Source organism: Amblyomma americanum, chromosome 7, assembly GCF_052857255.1.
Source record: "Amblyomma americanum isolate KBUSLIRL-KWMA chromosome 7, ASM5285725v1, whole genome shotgun sequence".
NCBI lineage: Eukaryota > Metazoa > Arthropoda > Arachnida > Ixodida > Ixodidae > Amblyomma > Amblyomma americanum.
The window spans coordinates 114,285,313-114,291,312 of NC_135503.1; the positions used below are offsets into that span (position 1 = coordinate 114,285,313).

Genomic DNA, 6,000 nt, shown 5'->3' on the forward strand with positions numbered 1-6,000 from the left:
GAACTGACGCAAGCCTGCAAAGCCGAGCACTGGCTCTACCGTCCACCCCATCCCTCCTTCGACAATTATCATTAGACACTTTGGAGGCGGCTCCAGGAACGCACCTTACCCTTCCCCTTATATACGATCCTGCTATGACCAAGTTCACGCAAACACCTCCGCTACCCTATGCCACTACCCCAATGTCACTCTCGACCATATTATTTTCCTCTGCCCGGCGGATCCTCCTCCGCGACGACTGGAGCACCCTACCACTTGGGAGGCTTGGGAGTCCCTACCGTGGTAAGAGGAAATGGCCAAGCACGCCATCGCCGCTGGCCAATCTTCCAGTGTCATGAGCCTCCGGGACATAAACGTTTTAGTGCATTGAGACCGTGCGGGGTCCAAGGACCTGCGAGTCCTAACCTCCCCTGTTTCAAATAAAATTTTCACCACCACCACTCCACCCTTATGTAAGGCCCGTACTTCCAGTTTGGAACAAAGAAGTCAGGGGAAAAAAAGAAAACCGAAACCCTAACGATCCAGTTCTTCTGCGCTGCTGGATGGCACCAGGTTCTTTTCGGTCGTCGTTTATCATCATTGTCACTGATCCCTGTAGGCACCACGAGCATGCTTCAAACGGCTCTGTTATGTAAGCTCCGTCAAATAAGCTCTGTTCAGCGGCTCTGTTAGGTAAAAGTGCGGCTTAGTAAGCCGCAGTTTTTGTTTGAAGTCCTCAAAAATTTCAAAATTCGCAAACTAAAGCCACAGACGAAGGCACCCGATGTAGTTATAGAGAGCTTAAGCGAATGAAAGAAAAAGCTTACGTGCAGCAACAGGGCCAATATGTGGACACTCTATAGAGAGGCCAGTTGGTTATAAAGGAGTCGGTTGCCGAGAGTAGCCATAAAATGACGCTTACTGAGCGAGTATTGAGGAAATTTATTCTACGAGGTGCAAAGTATATTACATGCGTGGTTTTCGTAGTTAGCCAACCTGTTCTCAAGAACTTCAAGGTGCATGCATTTCTGACGCTTCGAATGGCACTGAAGATCCCTGTCCCCAGGGGTGCGCTGCGGATGTAAGGTAATCGGCCACCAACAAGGGCGAAACCACAGAGGATTAGTGAATAAAAGTGTTTGTAACTTGTCACTAGGTGTTCCATTATTTTCAGGGAAAAATGAAACAATTCATTGTTCATACTATCCTGCACCTGTATAAATAATTGCGATAGCGCAGAAATTGTCGAACTCCGGGAATATTTCGACGCCATACAAACTTGTTTCAACAATCTTAATTCGATTCTATGGCGTAAGGCAATGCAGACAAAAAAGCTGGCAAAAGTTCGCAGTCATTACAGGAAGTGGAAAGCTGTTCGCGCCAAAAGTAAGAAAGTAGGCTTTTATGAGGTATGGAATCAACTGAAGGAATCTGTCGTTGCTGTTAGCATAGCAATGAATAGCTTTCAAATGGTTTTCACATATCAGCAGAAAATAATAGTAATGGTGAATGCGTAAGTATGAATAATCTAAACTGGAATGGCCCCCGTGATTCATGAGCTACAGTCCCAATCAGCCGCACGAGCAGAGAGTTTGATACTATCAAATAGTAACAAATACCTGCTCTCAGCTTGAGCTTGTCTTGTATTCCCGACTTATTCTCGTCAAGGCAGCCTGCAACGGATAACACCAGTCACCCTGAATAGCACATTCGCTGTAATCACCTCTCCTGGAGGTTGCCCGAGAGTTAAATATTTAACAGGGGTGCTCGCTTTGCTAAAATGGAACTACGAATACAGTCATACCACTCACAATTCGTGCTTATTTCAAAACAGCGCGCTTGAAATAAGCTTAGAACATCAGCGGCGACCGTCCCTCGCGACCTAATTATTGTGTCAAAGCAATGACTCTTTTTTCAACCTTTTTTGCTTCCCGGTTTGATAGATGGGCTATCGCCGCCACATGCTTGAACTGACCCAGTTGTTTATCGTCTCTCATTTTGCGCAATGCAAAACATTGCTCTCCCGCTCTCCCTAACTGGAGTAGGCACAAAGCAGAGACATACGTATTTTTTCTACACTCGTGGAGGGAAACTTCGTTTTGTAGCGGCCGATGCTCTATACAGTTCTTTCTCCTGGTAAACGCGCTAGTGGTCGTGTGTCGTAACCAAAAAAATATTTTCTATTTTTTATTTAACTCGTGTTTAACAGTAGCCGCTAATTATACCAGGCATATCAGGTATTGCTGAAGTAAACACTCCATGTGATCCAAAAGGCGCTGCATGGTTTCGCAGCTACAGAGGACGAAATGTGTGGAGCGTATTATCTTGTCCTCATGCTGGGAAAGTAGACTGTAGGTGGCGGTTGACATTGCGGAATAACGCAACACGACCAATATTCAACAGCGCGGTTACTGATGAACACTATGGACATACCGGAAGCCTGCAATACAGCCCCGGAGACAATGATATGTTATTGCCATGAAAAAAAAAACTGAATTTAAAAAACAATAACAACATATTTTTTGGCCAGGCTATTCGCTCAGGACCTCCGACCCGGTATGCACACTTGGGCATACCGGAGCGAGAAGTACAAAGTCGATAATAGCGAGTAATCATTTCAATAGCTCACTGCTTCCGGCGCTAGTTACACCCGCCCTTCGTTTATTTTTTTTTTGCTGCCAATTGGTGAGAATACGCACGGCGAAACATATTTTAATCCATTATCAGCTTCTTTGAGCCAAAAACGTGCCCTCAGTGCCATTGGCATTACAGTGGGGAATAGTTACAGGCATAAAACGAAAAATACCAAAGCAAAAAATGGAATGACGCAATTGGTATTAAAACACTTTCAGATGTGTGTACACCTACAATGTTAGCCAAGGCGGTCTTGAAAACACGGTAATCCTTCATGGTAGCTTTTGGTGCAGGATGGTGATTCTCTGCTCCTGTACCATGCGCACGAGGCCCGAGAAGAACAGCCGCCCTGCGACTGCTGCTGCAGACGCTGCATTACCCCCTCTCTAAAAAAAAGAACCATCGGCCCTCTGCATGCACAAGAAAAGAAAAAATAAGCAGTCATCATAAACATACGGTGATGGCACGGCGTCAGGCCAGTAGTTGAGCTCTCACGAGAAATCAGATTTAATCCGCACGAAATGGTCCGCTTCGGGCTTCTGCTGACGACGAGTAGTTGTGGAAGAGCCATCCGGAAGAACTTGGTATGCGACGTCGCTCAGTTGACGGAGCACTTTGTATCGGCCGAAGTACTGCTTGAGTAGTTTCTCGGGAAGCCCTTGACGTCGAATGGTTGCCCACGCCCACACCCAGTCATCCGCTTCGAACTTCACCAGACGGTGGCGGTGATCGTAACGACGGCCGGCGAGACCTTGCTGGTTCCGAATGCGCAGTCTTGCAAGCTCACGTGCTTTTCTGCGCGTCGGGGAAATTTCTCTGCACCAACTTCAATGTCATGGCCACCATGGGGCAACATGGCTTCCAGAATTGCGGACACCTCGCTGCCGTACAGTAGAGAGAAGGGCGTCATTTGCGTGGTTTCTTGTTGTACGCGAAGTTTACGTACGCCAGGATGTCATCCCAAAACCGATGTTTAACATCCACGTACATGGACATCATGTCGGCGAGAGTTTTGTTGAGAAGTTCGGTGAGGCCATTCGTTTGAAGATGGTAGGCGTTTGATTTGCGCTGGGTTGTGCCACTCAGCTACATGATGGATTCCAGTAGCTTGGCAGTGAAAGCAGTGCCGCGGTCTGTTTTTATAAGTGCGGGGATACCGTACCGTAGGACGATACGCTCGAAGAAGGTTTTCGCTACCTCGGCCGGCGTGCCGCGTTGGAAAGCATTGGTTTCAGCATAGAGCGTTAGATAATCAGTGTGTCACGGATCTCTCTGGAGAACGCTCGGAACGAAAGAATGGACTAGGCGACAGGTGTACCACACAGACGCACATTTAATACACTCTACGTGACACAAACACCCGCACACAAAACTAACTACCAAAACAAAGACAAAACACAAAAAATATCAATACACATGACCCGGCAACACTGCTACCAGCGTTTACTACTAAGCGTTCTACTGTTAGCGGTCGGCGTTCGTGCTCACGGTTGGTTCGGTGCGGATGCGGCGTTGCATGGGTCCAGTAGCCGGCGTCCAGGTTGCGTTTGATCTGCTCACGCTGGTGTCGCTAGCGGCGTCGTTGGCTGACTCGTACACGCCCCGGTCCAAGCGGCCGTGGAGGTGTTGCCGGTGCTGTTGGCGTTGGGGGCCCCACTCGGATGGGTGGCAACTACACTAGAGACACCCCTGGCCGTAGCAAGTGGTAGCGTCCTCCGTTGACTCCACGGAATGGGCTCAGGAACGGCAGGAAGTTGACGGTGCAAAGCCGTACAACTCATGCTTACCGGAGCAGTGGCCGGCATCGCACTCTTCCACCCGAAGCGTGTCTGACCCGCCGGAGCCTCCGCTTCTCTGTTCTACTCCCCGTGCCTCGCTCTCCTTTGCGCTTTTATAGCCTTGGCGTTAGTCCACGTTATCCCTGTCGTCGTCCTCTTCTTCTCCTCTCCACCAATCATCTCTTCTCACCTCACTGAATACTACTTCATCTTCTTTATTCTTTACTTAATCCACGTCATCGTTATCGCCATCCCCGTTGCCTTCTTCAAACATGTTTCGTTCATACTTTTATTTCAGACTTCCTATTATATGTGACAAGGGCCCCCTCACTCAAGAGTTTTTCCATGAAAAACTGCTCACAACATCCTCATCTTCAAGCCTTCCAGCCAACCGACTATCTTCTGTGGCGATTCTGGACCCAGCACACAATACACCGCAGATGTTCAGCACACACCAAAAGCACGCCACTAACACAGCGCACCAAACTGCATTTTTGGAATATTAACACACAACTGCCGATGTCGGTACAGTGTCCGTAATAATCATGTTAATGTCCAAAATACATTGTCTTGTATTATCACATAACGACAACAACATCAAGAACATACATCCCAGAGATAGCTGGAGCTCTTTAGTTGGCTGTTTCTGCATAGCGATCGAATTTGCAACATATAACCTCCGTTTTGCCGAGCACATTCAAAAACACATGCCCCTTGATTTTTACTAGAGCTGTGATCATCTGTATTCATTCAAATTGAGGTTGCCTTGTGCGTTATCCCATCCTACACTTTTCTTCCCACCGCACGTGGGCGACTCGGCAACGTCATCTGTCCCCTGTGCCACTACCGAGCATGCAAGATTGGGGGCATACCACCGGGACCTCTTTCTTCGTATTTGTTCAACATATTTACATGGAAAACCTTCTTAGTGTCATCTATCCATATATCATAATCGGTGTTATTTTTCTCCTGCCTCACAAGGTAAGGGCCCTTCCACTGCATCAATAACTTATTATGATCCGTGGGTGGCAGGAAGAGAACCCTGTCGCCCGGAATCTGATCTCTGTGAGTAGATTCCTTGTCATAGTACGCCTTATAGCGTTCGCGCGCCTTTTCCAGGCCTTGATGTGTAAGCCTGCATGTTTCCTGCAACTTGTCCCGCAACTCAAGAACGTATGTGTAGTTGTCTTGAGATCTGATGAAATCTCTTTATTAGCCCACAGCTCCTAGAGTATTGCAAGTGGGCCTCTAACGGTTCTTCCGTACAACATCCCGAAGGGCGAGAAACCAAGACTCATTTGCGGTACTTCACGGTAAGCGAGCAAACGAGCTGCAGATATCCATCCCAATCCGTAGGTCTCTCCTGGCACATTTTCCTGATCATAATTTTGAGGGTGCCGTTGAAACGCCCTACAAGCCCATTACACATGAGATGGTATGGCGCTGTTAGTAACCGCCTTACTAACAAAAGGCGGCTAACCTCCTTCATTAGTTTAAACGTGAAGCTCGAGCCCCGGTCACTCAAAAGTTCCGTCGGGAACCCACAACGCGAGAACATCTCCACAAGACCATCCGCCACTTGGATACTGCCAACAGTCTTCAATGAAAT

At 47.9% G+C, this 6,000-nt stretch overlaps 1 protein-coding gene across 1 annotated transcript in view; it reads right to left on the reverse strand.

Moving 5' to 3' along the window:
* The window catches only part of LOC144099485 (sodium-coupled monocarboxylate transporter 2-like), a 53,697-nt gene extending 52,011 nt beyond the window's left edge, over window positions 1–1,686 (reverse strand). Inside the window, exon 1 of the mRNA XM_077632824.1 lies at window positions 1,599–1,686. The gene's annotated coding sequence lies outside the window, so the exon portion shown is untranslated. The remainder of the gene's footprint in view (window positions 1–1,598) is intronic.
* Between the last annotated feature and the right edge of the window lie 4,314 nt (window positions 1,687–6,000).